The sequence below is a fragment of the Bos javanicus genome, chromosome 22, assembly GCF_032452875.1.
Source record: "Bos javanicus breed banteng chromosome 22, ARS-OSU_banteng_1.0, whole genome shotgun sequence".
NCBI lineage: Eukaryota > Metazoa > Chordata > Mammalia > Artiodactyla > Bovidae > Bos > Bos javanicus.
In genome coordinates, this window is record NC_083889.1 from 50320871 (window position 1) to 50338798 (window position 17928).

The 17928-nt window shown below is 39.7% G+C and overlaps 1 protein-coding gene across 5 annotated transcripts in view; it reads right to left on the reverse strand.

Moving 5' to 3' along the window:
- The window catches only part of RBM6 (RNA binding motif protein 6), an 88380-nt gene that overhangs the window by 19215 nt on the left and 51237 nt on the right, over window positions 1-17928 (reverse strand). The window contains exon 2 of one of the 5 annotated variants that reach the window (XM_061397532.1): window positions 718-884. The exons of the other annotated variants lie outside the window; for them this stretch is intronic. The gene's annotated coding sequence lies outside the window, so the exon portion shown is untranslated. The remainder of the gene's footprint in view (window positions 1-717; window positions 885-17928) is intronic. 5 annotated transcript variants of the gene reach the window in all.

Here is a 17928-nt window from a genome sequence, read left to right on the forward strand (position 1 = left end):
TTCAGCCTTGGCTCCTGTGGGTGGGGGGCGCTGTCTTTGGGCAGGTTAGGCCCGGTCTATCCTCCAGAGGTCATATAATCCCAGCAAGTCCCCCACCTGGCTAGGGAGCTAACACACTATCAAGAAGCAAACTCCTTCCTTCTCAGCACAGAGGCACAGGAGCCCTCTCAATTTCCTTCTTTGCCATAGCTAACTCAAATCCCTGTGGTAAGGTAGTAAGGGCTCTTCACTTTGGTGCCTGAAAACTTTTTTTTTTTTTTGCAATACTGCTGCGTGGCAAAAGCACCAAAAGAAAGAGATACAACACTGAAGACAGGAAGGAAAGAGGACTGTGAAAGCTTCACGGCAGGTCACATCCTTAGAGCAGGAAACTGAGTGGCTGCTGGTGGTGGTGGTGGCGGCGGCGGCAGCATCACTGGGCTTGGAGCCTTCGGAGTGAGCTGGCCGTGAGAAGTGAGAGCAACTGCTGGCAAGTGAACACTTTGGGAAAGTCTGGCACAGGAACAGGTAGGGAAAAGGGGTTCAACAAGCCTGCAGTTACAGAGCTCCTTTGCCTCTGCATTTTGGACAAGACACGAATTCTTTCACACCAAGAAAAAGGAAATAAATTTTGTTTAATAATAAACACTAGACAGCAGATAGGTGTTAGAGCAGAGGGGGAAAAAAATCTCTGCCTAATGACAAAGGACCCTCACCCACACTTGCAAGTGAACTAACCGAGGATGCGACTCTGGAACTAGCCCCTGCGCTGTGTTCATTCTCCGCCCTCTAGGGTCCTCTGTGTCTCCTCAGACAGGGCTCTGAGTTATACAAGGCATTTCTTTGCAATTGGACCTCAGTTTCTTGCTTGAATCCATACATCTGTCAAATAATGCTTTACCTCTCTGCTTTTCACACCAAAAGAGTCAAGAGAAATACACAGAATAAAATTATTGTCTTGTCAAAACCAAAAAAAAAAAAAAAAAAAACCTGCCCGCCTACCTAGGTCTTAGAACCTGGTCTCTGAGAAACTGTTTTGTGGTTTGCTCTTAAGACCAGAGGATGATGATAACAAAAATTTGCTAACCAACTTGAAGTGCTTACTAAGAGCCAAAGATTAAGTGTGTTGTTATCTTCTTTAACCCCTAAATGATCCCATGATCATTCTCTCCACTTCACAGGTGAGGAAACATGCTCAGAGAGGCAAGGTTACCTAGCTCGTCAAAGGCAGAGTCAGATTAACTTCTAGGGCTGTAGGTAAGTGGCTATAGGCTACATTTGGCAACTCCTGCTCACTCTGAGGGTTAGGTAAGCTGCCCAAGGAGCCAATATAGGAAAGAGAGACAGCTGTGCAGACAGGGAGGGTCAGGGGATTATCACTCTGCCAAGCCCTATCATATGGGAGGTTGGTCAAGATGGTATCCTTCCATCCAGAGGCAGTATGTCATTTAAGTCATTTAAGAGTATGGACTCTCAGTCAAGTTCCCTAAATTTGTATCCTGCCTCCACTCCATGACCTTCAGCAAGGTCCTTAACTTCTCTGAGCTTCAGTTTCCTCTATTTGTAAAGTAGGACTAACAGTATGTATACCTTATAAGGTGGTTATGAAGATGGATTAATTCACTGCAAGTGCTTAGCATGGGATATAGTTAGGCTTAATAAGTGTATTTCTCACTTGCTTGTCAGGGGTTAATATTTCATACCCCATTTCAATCTATTGAAAAGACTTAAGCTTTCATAAGGGCAGGGTCACTGCCTGTCAGAACCTATATTTTTATGACAGCCTTTAGTGTTAGTTTTCAATTGCTGGACCATATCTGATCAACCAGGCTAAATCTTGATGGTCTTTTGTTATCAGTAGTCAGCCCACTGCTTAGTACAGAAAAGGAACTTTATAAGCATTTATAGAATGAAAAAAAAAAGACTTGAATGCATCCAACTATGCCTGGAAGACTGGAGTGCTCAGCACACAGTAGCTCTGGAGGAAGATTCTGCTGTCATAGTGCACATCTGTATACCCGTCCATAAAATATGTGGGATGCTATTTGAACAGTGAACAGTGCCATCAGAACAAGGCACTACTGTGAATCACAGTCAGTTGCAAACTCTGATTTCACCACTTGGAGGCATCAGTAGATTCAGGAATTCCTAAGGCAAGGAGCACATTCTACTTCTCAGATAACAAATACGGATGGATGTTCCAGGAGCCTCTGAGGACTTTCTGCCAAGGGTAGGGAACTTCCCCTGCTAAGAGTACTCACAGAGTATCAATTGGAGATCATCTTCAACTCATGTTAAAAAGGCCATGTATAATTTTTTTTTTTTTCCTGCACTGCAGAGCTTATAGGATCCTAGTTCCCCAGCCAGGGATTAAACCTGTGCCCACTGGAATGGAAGCACAGAGTTCTAACCACTGGACCACCAGGGAATTCCCCATGCACCATCTCTTATTTCTCAGGGTCCTCTATCTACAACTAAGATGGCCCTTTCTTTTCCACCTGCACATGGCTGGATATAAGGCTACCAGAGACCACTGCTAAGGAATACAAAATGGTTGTGAAAGCCACCACTGTTGAAAAACAGCCAACTGTTTGAGTAAAAATAAACAGACACAGAACTAACTCGAATGGTTGACTTATGATCTGATTCCCCAGTTGCTATCATACATCAGCTGCTCAGATATACCAAACACAGGCGTGACATATGCTGTACTCCCCCCATGCCTGTCAAGTCTTTTCTTCAGGTTTCATAGTCAAGATCTGCCAGTGTCTCCTAGGGAAACAACCTGTGGGGAGCTGGGTAGGATGATTTCATCATTGTTTGGTTGTCCACATTTCATTGTCTAATACCTACCATCTTCATTCACACACTAGAAATTTTATTTATCATTTGAATTAGTGGGTTGTTTATTAAGGCTCCTGAAGCAACCCCATGAAGACTGCAAGTCTGATTAACCACATCTGGCTCCTAAAGATGTACCACCATATATTTGAAAGTAAAACCAAAGATACCCATGCCCTTTCTCAGTCATTGGAGATTAGGCTTAAATTAGATTAAAACCTGCTTGAATTCTCCTAAGCTGAAAGCCCTCACTTGACAAAATCACACAGATGCATTCCTAAGTATATCTTAATGTGAAGCTGCAAGGATTGAGAGACAATCAAACTTTTGAACAGCGAACCGAGTCCTTGCTCTCCAGCTCAGGGACACTGGAGAGTACCATAATCTGTGCCTGAGGGCTGCTAAATTCAACATGCACATTTCCATTTCCCTTTTCATCTGCTGCTTTTGCAAACTTGATAACTCCATTTTGTGACCTGTGAAAAGAACCTAGGTCGGAGAATTGAGACTCTACCTTAAGTTTTAGCTGATTTATAACCAAACCCAAGGATTCTTAAGGTACTAGGAGGTATAGGAGAAAATGGAAATGAAAGAACATTTCTGGCAGCAGCTCTGCGTCTTTGTTGAAGATCTCCCCCAAGCACAGTCACAGTTCTACTTTGTACTGAGAATACGGCTGCTGTGTGACATAACAAGTCATCCCATTCAAGAACGGAGAGAGACAGGCAGGATCAAAGGCAGGGGGAAAGTATGTGAGCCTTGTGAATACAACTTACACTGAAAAATCAGCAAGCCCTCTTTGTAGATTTGTGCTTCTTCCAAGCACAGGATGGGAGAATCAGGTTACTGGTGGTTGAAAACTGGTACTATCAGAGATAGTAATCTTTATTCACAAAGCAATTATAGTTTACAAAGGCATTCTTCACGAATGTCATCTTGATCGATCCTTGCAAATAGGGGATATATAAAATCTATTTCCACATGGGAAAGTATGACTGAGATACAGAGCAGCCTATTCAGAATTATAGAGCTAGTCAGCAATATACATGGGACCAAACAGCAGGTTTTCTTTTCACCATCTTGCTTTTCTTTGTTTTTAAACTTCCAGAGTGTCAGCTAACTCTTAACACTTGCCACACCACCGAGGTGGCTTCTAATGAAAAAGTGCATAAGCTAGCGTCTAAAGAAATTCACAGGCAATGGCACCCCAGGAATTTTTAGAGAAACTGTCACAAACATCCTGATAGTGTTGCCGGTCCTCCAAACTGGCCTGCTCAAGGTATTCTTATTGTGCTTAAAGCACCTATGATTACTTTAGGCGCTGTGTCTAAGACAAAGATGGCTGCTAACTGGTACTCTACAAAGAATTTCAATAACAACAATCAAATGGATCTGCAGAAATAATAAATCAGGAGGAACAAAATAACAGGCTTAACACAGATGTACAGTCATCTCTTGATAACCATCGGAGACTGGTTCTGGAACCCCACAGATACTACAATCCAAGGATGCTGCAGCCTGGCACAAATGGTGTAGTAGAGCTGGCCCTCTGTCTACGGATGCAGACCTGTGCATGTGGAGGGCTGCTCATATGTCATTCCCCCCAGCATAAAAGAGAAGCTTTTTGTAGAAATCTTTTGCAAACCACCTAGACTCATTCTTTCCGGTACAAGGATATGTAACAGCTCAAACATCTCGTAAAACTAAGTATTCTCAAAGGCCAAAACCAAAACGAGGCAGAAAGAGGAAAGGACAGGAAGGAAGGAGAAGCCAAGAATCCTGATGAAACTACACAGAATGCTTTGTGACAACCTTAGCTTGGTCCACTGACTCCCGGGTACCTTCTGCTTAGAATGGCCTTTCACCTGACAGGAGCCGACTTGCCCTCTGAGCGAGCACGAGGTGAGGTCCTGAAGAGAACTCTGCTAGAAACAGAATCAAACTTGAGGGTCTAAATAAGACTGAGGAGCAAGGAGACAGTGCCCTCTGAGCAGCGACTTATCTTGATACCTTTTCTTGTCCAGACAAAAGCACAACAAACGTTTTCTAAAATGCTCCTTAATAACACTATTTTACTACCTGACTAATTTATCTGTCATTTCCTAAAAGGAAACAATTTGTATCATGCTAAAACTAAAACCTTATTTGTGTTCTCTGAAGCCATATGGCTGGACTGTGTTTCACTGAGCCCTTCGACCAGGCTCAGCCTCAGTGGAAGTAAGGTCTCAAGATGAACTCTGCTCCAGGAACACAACACAGGTCCCAGCACAGGCATTTGGTGCTGTGAATATAAACCGCCCACTCCACCACCACTCCCTGACATTCTTCTGTGGATTTTAAAGTGAGATCCCAGTTCCTCCAGAGAATGCCTCTGTCATTGTCAAAGAAAATCAGTGATCTGCAGTTTTGGAGATGATGTCATACTTGGCTCCAGGAAGACTTAGGAAGAAATCAACTCGTCTACCAGGGAATATATGAGACTCTCCCATTCTAAGTCATCTGAGGCAAAAACAAAGAGGCAAAGTATAAACAAACAAATAAATGAAAAATCAAATAAATTAAATGATCAAAACAGCCAAAGTCTTTTCTTTCCTTGTTAGAAGATGAGGCTTGTTACTGCCAGGCAGATGGGGCACTCAGCAAATTCCTTCACCACAAAGAAACGATTTACAAGCTCCAGCTAACAGTACTGAGAATAATCAACAACTACGAACCACTAAGATGCAAATCATTTTTGAAACTTTCAGTTTGTTATAATTTTGCATGGTTTACAACAACATTTCAGCCAATATTTATAAAGACCTCAGTTAAGATTTCCCTGGTTAATCAATTATTAATTTCCAAATAAAGATATGACCTAGATCTTTGTGGAAGAGGATATCAGGTTCGAACATAGCTTACTGATGCTCAGAATTCCTTTCAGAATTCAGGCTTCCTTAACCTCCATTTTATTCTTTCATATTCCGAGATAACTACTGTTCTAGTTCCCCTGGCTCTTTTCTTCTGGGAAAAGAGGACCTTAAATTCGACACATACTCAAGCTTCGTTGTCTAGGTCTCTAAACAGAGTCACTGTAGGGGAAGAAAAAGGAAGTTTCTAAAATCACTGGAAAACATCAAGCTTATTTTGTTTGCTGAATAATATTCAAACCATTTCTCTCATTTCTTTTTCAGAGCTGACAACTGGAGGTAGCAGGAACAGCCAAGAGAATAGATAAAAGCCCTAAGACACCGCACAGGCCACACAGCTGAGCCCACCACAAAAGCCGTACAATGTTCCCCAGGCGTCCCCCAAAGAATCAGTAGCAGCTATTCTTCCGGCCTCACCAATGAAAAGAGATTATTTCTCCTGGCTCTTTATCTCCTACCTCCCACCCAAAGAACCTTAGCTCTCTCAAAAGCAGTCTCTATTAGCCTCTCTGGCTTCAATGTCCTGGGCTCAGACATTTCAGAGAACCCAATTGACATACTTTCTGCAGAAACAGGATCTTGAAAAGATGAATAAAATACAAACCTGCCAGATTTCTGAACACTGTTCAACTGCAGGGAAGCAACCACCCACCATTCTTTATTTCTTAGTCAATAAGCCACAGACCCAGTGCCACAATGACAGAAGCAACAAGACCAACAATGCAAGCTTCAAGTCAGAGAAGGTTCACTGGGACAGGATCCTTCACTCTTTTAGATCTATTCCTTCTCACACACAAATAACACAGAATTATCAAACTTCAGCCCCTAATAATAAGGGATGGCTTTTCACATGGAAGATGTGCCCATGTTAAATTGGTCCATACTGAGGAAGCAACATCTGCTGAGCTGTAATATCATGGCTGCTACCGCAGCAGATACGTCTAGAGGATAAGGGAATGAATGATCTCTGCACGGGGCAGAAATCCAGGATCCTGGGAGGAGACAAAGCCAGGAAGTCTCTAACACTATCCCAGCTAGAGGTACTATCAAGTGCTACAAAGGAACAGCCTCTGGCCATCAAGAAACCCTCCTGCTCAAACCTGTATGCTTTAGAAATCTAACACACACTTAACCTTTAGATGGCTTGAAATATTCTCAAGACCTAAGGATATACCTTAGAAATAGATTTAAGGGCCTAGATCTGATAGAGTGCCTGATGAACTATGGAATGAGGTTCGTGACACTGTACAGGAGACAGGGATCAAGACCATCCCCATGGAAAAGAAATGCAAAAAGCAAAATGGCTGTCTGGGGAGGCCTTACAAATAGCTGTGAAAAGAAGAGAAGCGAAAAGCAAAGGAGAAAAGGAAAGATATAAACATCTGAATGCAGAGTTCCAAAGAATAGCAAGGAGAGATAAGAAAGCCTTCTTCAGCGATCAATGCAAAGAAATAGAGGAAAACAACAGAATGGGAAAGACTAGGGATCTCTTCAAGAAAATCAGAGATACCAAAGGAACATTTGCATGCAAAGATGGGCTCGATAAAGGACAGAAATGGTATGGACCTAACAGAAGCAGAAGACATTAAGAAGAGATGGCAAGAATACACAGAAGAACTGTACAAAAAAGATCTTCACGACCCAGATAATCATGATGGTGTGATCACTGATCTAGAGCCAGATATCCTGGAATGTGAAGTCAACTGGGCCTTAGAAAGCATCACTACGAACAAAGCTAGTGGAGGTGATGGAATTCCAGTTGAGCTATTTCAAATCCTGAAAGATGATGCTGTGAAAGTGCTGCACTCAATATGCCAGCAAATTTGGAAAACTCAGCAGTGCCCACAGGACTGGAAAAGGTCCGTTTTCATTCCAATCCCAAAGAAAGGCAATGCCAAAGAATGCTCAAACTACCGCACCATTGCACTCATCTCACACGCTAGTAAAGTAATGCTCCAAATTCTCCAAGCCATGCTTCAGCAATATGTGAACCGTGAACTTCCTGATGTTCAAGCTGGTTTTAGAAAAGGCAGAGGAACCAGAGATCAAACTGCCAACATTCGGTGGATCATGGAAAAAGCAAGAGAGTTCCAGAAAAGCATCTATTTTTGCTTTATTGACTATGCCAAAGCCTTTGACTGTGTGGATCACAATAAACTGTGGAAAATTCTGAAAGAGATGGGAATATCAGACCACCTGACCTGCCTCTTGAGAAACCTGTATGCAGGTCAGGAAGCAACAGTTAGAACTGGACATGGAACAACAGACTGGTTCCAAATAGGAAAAGGAGTACATCAAGGCTGTATATTGTCACCCTGCTTATTTAACTTATATGCAGAGTACATCAAGAGAAACGCTGGGCTGGAAGAAACACAAGCTGGAATCAAGATTGCTGGGAGAAATATCAATAACCTCAGATATGCAGATGACACTACCCTTATGGGAGAAAGTGAAGAGGAACTAAAAAGCCTCTTAATGGAAGTGAAAGTGGAGAGTGAAAAAGTTGGCTTAAAGCTCAACATTCAGAAAACGAAGATCATGGCATCCGGTCCCATCACTTCATGGGAAATAGATGGGGAAACAGTGGAAACACTGTCAGACTTTATTTTTGGGGGCTCCAAAATCACTACAGATGGTGACTGCAGCCATGAAATTAAAAGACGCTTACTCCTTGGAAGGAAAGTTATGACCAACCTAGATAGCATATTCAAAAGCAGAGACATTACTCTGCCAACAAAGATTCGTCTAGTCAAGGCTATGGTTTTTTCTGTGGTCATGTATGGATGTGAGAGTCGGACTATGAAGAAGGCTGAGCGCCGAAGAATTGATGCTTTTGAACTGTGGTGTTGGAGAAGACTCTTTGGAGTCCCTTGGACTGCAAGAAGATCCAACCAGTCCATTCTGAAGGAGATCAGCCCTATGATTTCTTTGGAAGGAATGATGCTAAAGCTGAAACTCCAGTACTTTGGCCACCTCATGCAAAGAGTTGACTCATTGATGGACGTGAGTCTCAGTGAACTCTGGGAGTTGGTGATGGACAGGGAGGCCTGGCGTGCTACGATTCACGGGGTCGCAAAGAGTCAGACATGACTGAGAGACTGATCTGATCTGATCTGAAGGATACACCATCTAGTATATTAAAAGGCATCCCTTTTATTTGTTTGACGTTCACCAGAATAACCAAGATAAGTGATCATATAAATAAAAATTTCTTTTTAAGAAAAACTGGGGGAAAAACATATTAAATAGGGGAGAGGTTTGAGCAGTGTCAGGAAGCATCCTGAAGTTTTCAGCACACAGAAGAGCAGGCATGTCTAGATTTTTTAGGATAGTTCCGACTTTGTGTTTTGTCCTGTCAAAAGGCAGTGCACACCAGTTTGAAGTTTAGGAAGGTAGTCAACATTACAACACAGCTGGCTCCTCTCCAAAATATTGCAGTTCAGTATACTGAGATTATTTCTTCTTGTGGGAAGAGTTCTAGGGTTTTACAGATTAAAAATGCCTTTAACCTTTTCCCTACTGCCTCCTCATCCCCCAGAATCCTACTGCCTCCTCATCCCCCAGAATCTGTAGCCAGAACAGGCTATATTTTCATTATTCAAGAGCAGCTATTTCCTCACAGCAGATGAAATATGGGGGGTTCAGTAGTGAACAAAATCTAGCAATGCTCTCATAAAGATTTTTTTTATGATAATTTTTCAAAACACGAGAACAACAAACAAGTATCGTTTTAAACAAATAAGGAGCATATATCTTGACCTGAAATTCTTATCAGGAGAAACACACACTGGAAAGTGTTTTTTATTATTGCCAGAAGTGAAGAGAGACAAATGGAGTAAGAAAGTTTATGCTAAGAGGTCAACTGTGTGACACAGTTCACCACATATAAAATGTACTGTGAGCAGCACATACAATGGACAAAGCTGGATGTTACCCATAGAGGAGAAATTGATAAACCACACTTACGTGAGAGAGCCAGCAATAAGTAGGATCAAGGCATATCTATGTATATATAGATAGATATAGATAACAGGAGCCTGGCAGAAATGCTATTGCCTTCAGGGAAGGAGCATTCTATTTCTGCCCTCTATAAGTCGTACAGTTTACAAACAATAAGTCATAGAACAACTCATACAGAAAGGCTATACCCAAAGCTGCCTAGTTCAAATATGGTCTTCATCATCCTCTAACTTCTCTAGCTTCTGAATTCAAATATTAGACACTAATATCAACAGTCTATGCCACAGTGTCTATTTAGCTACTATGTGTCTATTTAGTGTTTATTTAGCTAGTATTTAGTGTCTATTTAGCTACTATTTAGACACTAATATCAGCACTGTCTATTCCACAGTGTCTATTTAGCTACTAGTCCTCAGTCTATGTGACATTTTAAAAAATACAAAAACAGAAGTGTACATTTTAATATTTTATTTATATATTTTATTATTGTTTAATATTTTTATTAGGATAATTTTATTATTGTGATAATTATTCTATTAGTAGTATTTTATTATCCATAATTTTTTAATTATTAGGATAAAGTTTGAAAAAATAGGTTTCATACATGACCTAAAAGAATTTGGAATCTGGTTCTTAGCCTGGAAAATTACTAGAATCAGAGTAGTCTCCCAATGACTATTTGCTTCCTTTTTTCTTGGCAGCAAATCCTTGATTTTTAACTGGGTACACAGCTGCCAGGAATAAGAATTTTCTCAACCTCCCTGCAGTTAAGTAAAGCTGTAACTAAATTCGAATAAACTGGACATAAGCAGAAATAGTACTCGCAGAGTTCAGGAAGCATTCATTCTTAAAGGAATGTCCATTTTCATCCTTTCGTCTTTACCACTGGTCGGCAAGTCAAAGTGATGGCCAACATCCAAGGTGCCACCTTGGACAATCAGGTCGCAGCCACACATTGAAGATGATAGGGTTACACGATGAAAAGAGCCCGAATCCTTGACGATCATACCACCCTAAGAACACCTGGATGGCTTAGATTTCGTTTATGTTAAAGAGAAATAAATCATCTCAATTTAAGCCATAGTTAATTCTAGTTTTGTGAGTGAGTTTTTTGGTGAGTTTTGTCACTCACCAAATCTAATCCTAACTTATCTAGATGCTTTTGGAGATTATTGGTGATAGGCAGAGGGAGGTATTATTCTGCCCCAAAGACTAAGACTTTAAAAAAAGGTGAAAACTAGTTAAATAGTGGAACAAAAGATATAAAAACTAACAATGAAAAAAACCACATGTTTATATTCTGCCAGGCACCAGTACTGAATCTCCATCAGTAACCTAGAGATCCTGCTGTCAACTTCACACTCAACAAGCATCTGCACCTCTCCCTTCCCAATGCCTTCCTTTTACAGATGTTTACTTTCTGTTCAAGGTATTACTGTTCTTCTAACCTCTGAGAGGCCTCTAAATCTGCTCTCTCTTGTCCCTCTGTCCAATATCCAGTGTTACCAAACCTTAAAGAGTCTTCTTTCAAGCCTGACATTTTCATTACATACCTGCTCCCACCCCCTAGTGGAAGCCATCATCTCCTCACATCTCAATTTCTGCTTCAGATTCTAACAGACTTTTTACTCTGCAGTTTCTCCCCTCTAGTCAAGTCTATATTCTATTACAAGAGTTTCCCTATAGTGTCATTCCTGTGGTTCCCTTGTGTTTTTAAAGACTAAATGTAAGGCCCTTGACAACCTACTTTGCACTTTCCAAGCTCTTCCTTTCACTATTTCCTGGAGTACGACAAACAAGATGTGGTGACCTCTATTAGAACAACAATACTATATTACTGTCTGCTACCAAACATAATAGGGTAGAAACCTAACAGAAGTACCAGAATCTGGCAGGTCAAGAGGCTACTCAAGTTGGAAGGATAAGAGCCCTCTAACTGTGCAGAAAGATCACTAAAGGCTTATGAAGAAGGAACAGTCAGAAACCCCACTTTCAGTGTGCATTACCATACAGAAACAAATATTTAGCACATTATACGCTGCCAGTTCAGTTCAGTCATTAAGTTGTGTCCAACTGTGACCCCATGGACTGCAGCACACCAGGCTTCCCTGCCCGTCACCAACTTCCGGAGCCTGCTCAAATTCATGTCCATCAAGTCGGTGATGTCATCCAATCATCTCATCCTCTGTCATCCCCTTCTCCTCCTGCCTTCAATCTTTCCCAGCATCAGGGTCTTTTCCAATGAGTCAGTTCTTTGCATGAGGTAGCCAAAGTACTGGAGCTTCAGCTTCAGCATCAGTCCTTCCAATGAACATTCAGGACTGATTTCCTTTAGGATTGACTGGTGTGATCTCCTTGCAGTCCAAGGGACTTTCAAGAGTCTTCTCCAACACAGTTCAAAAGCATCAATTTTTCAGTGCTCAGCCTTCTTTATGGTCCAACTCTCACATCCATATATTGGAAAAACCAAAGCTTTGACTAGATGGACCTTTGTTGGCAAAGTCATGTCTCTGCTTTTTAATATGCTGTCTAGGTTGATCATGGCTTTTCTTCCAAGGAGCAAGTGTCTTTTAATTTCATGGCTGCAGTCACCCTCTGCAGTGATTTTGGAGCCCAAGAAAATAAAGTCTGTCACTGTTTCCATTGTTTCCCCATTTATTTGCCACAAAGTGATGGGACTGGATGCCACAATCTTAGTTTTTTGAATGCTGGGTTTTAAGCCAGCTTTTTCACTCTCCTCTCTCACCTTCATGAAGAGGCTCTTTAGTTCCTCTTTGTTTTCTGCCATAAGCGTGGTATCATCTGCAAATCTGAGGTTACTGATATTTCTCCCAACAATCTTGATTTTGAGGCTCAGTACTATCTTGAAATTACCTAAGCACATGCCTGACAACAGAGTCCCATTCATACCAAGTACTCAAGAGACACAAGAGGCACTTTCCTAGGCAAGGCACCCAGACTCATGTTCTCTGACCTTAAAGAGGTCCAGCTAAGCTTAGAAATATGATAGGAATAAGCTCAAATGTTTCTATGAGCTGTCTTCCAGTTCATAGTGAATTCATGCATTGCTCTGGATTCACAGTACACAAGAATCAAGTTAAAGAAGAAGAAAGAAAAACACCTTTACTCTATATCTTTAAACTAAGATACCTCAGGAATTATTACAGAAAAAAAAAAAGTTGACTCTGAGCAGGAGAACCTGTAAGGAATGAAAAGAAGAAACCTGACTGCTCAACTGCAATTTCTGGATATGCTCAAAACCAAGTAACAAAGGCTGATCCATGTCCAAGGCAGCAAGTGCTTAAAACACAAAAAACAATCCACAGTCCAAGGGAAAATTCAAAATGGCAGTGTGAATGCCCAAGGTATCTAAGAACTGAAACCTGATCATTGGAACTGTGAGTATTCTGTGTTTTCAATACCACACCACTCCAATATGGAGCCTAATCCATTAGGAGAAAGCTCTTGAAAAACAACAACAACAACAAAATGCTCTAGCATTTCCACTCCTAGACATATACCCAAGAGAACTGAAATTTGTTTATACAAAAATCTGTACATAAATGTTCATTTATAACACAAATGAACTTATCTATGCAACAAAAACAGACTCACACACACAGAGAGCAGACTTGTGGCTGCAGGAGTGGGGGGAGGATGGACTGAGAGTGTGAGGTTAGCAGATGCAAATTCTTATATATTGAACGGATAAACAACAAGGTCCTACTGAACAGCACAGGGAACTCTATTCAATACACCATAATGGCAAATAATATGAAAATGTATATATAATAGAATCACTTTGCTGTACAGCAGAAACTGACACAACACTGCAAATCAACTATATGTCAATTAAACAAATTTTAAGAAGCTATACCACATTCTGAATCTGTGAATAATGTTATTGTGGGGAAGTTTATCCTAAGCCAGGAGTACTTTTTGTAATGAAACTACAATCATCAATTCTTTCATTGGTCCTGTACATGAATTTGAATACTTGTTTTAATAAAAATGCTATTTGATATTTTATTTTTGAGATTATAATCCTGGAATAATCACTGAAACTGTTAAATTTCTTTGCTTTCTTTAAAAAAAAAGGGGGGGGGGCGGCGATTCTCTTTCCTGAGAGATAATTCTTGGGAAACACCAGGTCATATTCAGGTAGTATACTTGTTTTCAGCATTTCAAAAATTCTAATAGATATCCCATATATATCTACCTTAAGACTGTGTGTTAGTCACTTAGTCATGTCTGACTCTTTGCGACCCCATGGACTGTATAGCCTACCAGGCCCTCGGTCCATAGGATTTTCCAGGCAAGCATACTGGAGTGGGTTGCCATTTTCTTCTCCTTATTCACCTTAAGACTAGACAGGGTGAATAAGGTGTCCTGTTGCTTTTCTACTTCTACCCGACTATGTATGTATCAGGAACCAATAATTTACAAAAGAAAAAAGTAGTAATCAAATATAAAAACATTCTATTTCACTAATAACCTAAGACAAAATTAAATCATTCCCTTATTTGCTACACTGGTAATGTATCTAAAAAATTATGAAATATTCCAAACACATAGAAAAGTAGATAATACAATAACAAATATTCATGTACCACTACTCAATACAAATATTTTGTTATTAACACTTTGCACCCACTGGGACATGGGAAAGACAGGTACTCTCAAATACTGTTGGTAAAAAAAATAAATAAATTGGGAAATTTCTGGGTGGCAATTTGACTACATTTATTAAGTCATAAAATATGCTAACCTCTTAATCTGGCAAGTCTAATTGGGGGAATTAACTTAAAGAAGTAATTAAGGATGTGTGACTATTTAGCCACAAGAACATTCATCATAGCATTCCTTAATAAAATAAAGAAGCAATCTTAAAATATCAAATGAAGAACTAGTTAAATCATGGTAACCTATACTATGGAGCATTATAAAGTCATTAAATTGATGTGCGAAAAATGTATTTAATGGCAAGGAAGGAGGTCCACAATACTTGAAGTGAAAATGTTATAAAATCAAGTGCTCAAGATTATCCTACAGAAGGAATGGCAACCCACTCCAGTATTCTTGCCTGGGAAGTTGCATGAACAGAGGAGCCTGGCAGACTACAGTCTATGGGGTCACAACTTAGCAACTAAACAACAAGATAATCCTACTTTGCAAATACAAAGGTTATAGACGACATGTGCACAGGAAAATTCAGAAGGGCACACATCAAAATAACAGTAATAATCTATTCAATGATTATAGACTATTATTCACTAATATAGACAGCATTCTGAGCAAAAAAAAAACAAAAAAAAAAACCCAACAAAAAAAAAAAACCAAAAAAATACCTTAACACTTTTAAAACAGCAATCATACAATGTATGTTCTAAGATCACAACAGAATAAAACTAGAAATCAATAACAGAAAGACAGCTGTAAAGTCTCCAAATATTTGGAGATTAAATAACACATTCCTAAATAACAAATGGGTCAAAGAAGAAAAATCTCTCAAGAGAACTTTTTTAAATTCGAAACTAAATGAAGCTGAAAACATAACTTTTTGAAATTTGTGGGATGCAGAGAAAAGAAAGCAGTGCTCAGAAGGAAACTTATAGCACTGAATGCACATAATAGGAAAAAATGAAGATCTATAACTTAATAATCTCAACTTCGACCTTCGAAAACTATCAAAAGAACAAGTTAAATCCAAATGAAGCCAAGGAAATAAAAATCAGCGCAGAAATCAACAATACTAAAAACAGAAAATTCATAGAGAAATATCAATGAAACCAACACCTGGGATTTTTAAAATATCACTAAAATGGAAAAATACCTAATCAGACTAAAAATACCTAACCAGACTAAACTATTAACATCAAAAATGAAATGGAGGCCATCAGTATTCATTTCATGGACATTAAAAGGATAAAAAAGAAATATTATGAACAATTCCATGACCATAATTTGATAACCTTGATGAAAAAGGACCAATTCCTAGAAAAACACAATTTGCCAAAACTCACACAAGGTGAAAAAGACAATCTGGATAGGCCTATATCTATTGAAGAAATTATAATCTTTAATAATCTTCCCAAACTGAATGCACCAGGCCCTGATGAGTTCACTAATGAAGCCTATCAAACATCTAAGGTAATTATACTAATTTTCTATAATCTCTTCCAGAACACAGAAATAGAGCAAATACTTCCTAATTCATTCTATGCAGCAGTGTGCTGTGCTAAGTCCCCTCAGTCATGTCCAACTCTTTGTGGTCCTATGGACTGATCCTGCCAAGCTCCTCTGATCATGGGATTCTCCAGGCAAGAATACTGAAGTAGGTTGCCATGCTCTCCTCCAGGGGATCTTCCCAACCCAGGGATCAAACCCGCATCTCCTGCAGCTCCTACACCGCAGGCAGATTCTTAACCACTGAGCCACCATGGAAGCCTTCTGTGCAGCAGACATCACCCTACTATTAAAACTAGACAAAGATATTACATGGAAAGAACCAGTATCACCCATGAATGTAGAAGTAAAAACTGTCAACAAAATACAAGCAAATAAAATTCAATAATGTATCAAAAGAATTATATGTTGTAACCAACTGGTTATAACAAGTATGCAATGCAAGATTGGTTCAACTGAAAAATCAATTAACATAATCCATCATAACAGGCTTAAAAAAATACAGTCATATCAACAGATGCAGAAAAAGCATTTACAAAATTTAACAGTCATTCATGATAAAAACTCTCAGCAGAATTAGATGGGAACCTTCTCTACTTGCTAAAGAACAACAGGGGTGGAGTGAGGGTCGGGGAGAACCTTAGAGCTGGCAAGTAAACTTATGAAAAGATGTTCACATCCTATGTCATTGGAGAAATACAAATTAAAATGAGTTACCACTACCCAGGGCTTTCCAGATGGCTCAGTGGTAAAGAAGCCGCCTGCCGATGCAGGAGATGCCAGAGATGCAGGTTTGATCCCCTGGAAGAGGAAATGGCAACCCATTCCAGTATTCTTTCCTGGAAAATCCCATGGACAGAAGATCCTGGCGGGCTATAATCTGTGGTGTTGCAAAGAGTTGGACATGACTGAGCGCGCGCATGCACACACACACAAAGAGCCACATAGCTATTAGAATGGTCAAAATCCTGAATACTGACGCCACCAAATGCTGGCGAGGATAGAATTCTCATTCATTGCTAATGGGAATGCAAAACGCTATAGCCATTGTAGAACACAGTTTGGCAGTTTCTTACAAAACTAAAAATACTCTTACCATGAGATCCAGGAATTATGCTCCTTAGTATTACCCAAATGAGTTGAAAACTTATGCCATATAAAAACCTACACATGGATGTATTTTTATAGCAGCTTTATTCATAACTGCCAAAACTTAGAAGCAATTAAGTTGTCCTTCAATGGGTGAATGAATAAACAAGCTGTGGTACATTCAGCCAATAAAGTATTATTCAGAGCTTTAAAAAAAAAGAGCTATCAACCCACAAAAAGACACGGAGGGATCTTCAATCCATATTACTATGTGAAAGAAGCCAATGTGCAAAAAGTTAAACACTATATGATCCCAACAACATGACATTCTGGGAAAAACTTTGGAGACCAAAAAAGGGATTTGTAATCTAGCAACCATTAAGGAAAGGATGAACAGGTAGAGTACAGCAGGTTTTTAAGCCAATGAAACAACTCTGCATGATACTATAATTAGTGATACATGTCATTATAAATTGATCCAAACTCACAAATGTACAGCACCAAGAGTGAACCCTCATGTAAACTATGGACTCTGAGTTGATAATGATGTATCAGTGATTGTGGTAAATGTACCGCAATGGATGGTGAGAAAGGCTGTGGGTGCAAGTGGTGGAGGTGGGGTGCTCAATTTTTTGTGTGAATCTAAAACTGCTTTAAAAACAAAGTCTATTCAAAAGGAAAAATCCACTCATTTATCTTTAAAAAAAAAACAGATTACTGGAGAAGTTAATGCTCTTCATTTAACTTGCGTTTTCTACTTCTTGTACAGTGAAATGAATAACCACCACACAGAAGAGCAGGTGAGATGGTGGAGAACTAACCTAACTTGAGAAAACAGTATTTTGATATATACTCTCAGGCTAAAGACAAAAAAAAAAACCTCTACTCAAATATGGTATTCCACTTTTACAGGGGTATGAATGAACAATTCTGAAACTAATTTATGTATACTCTAGGACTGAGC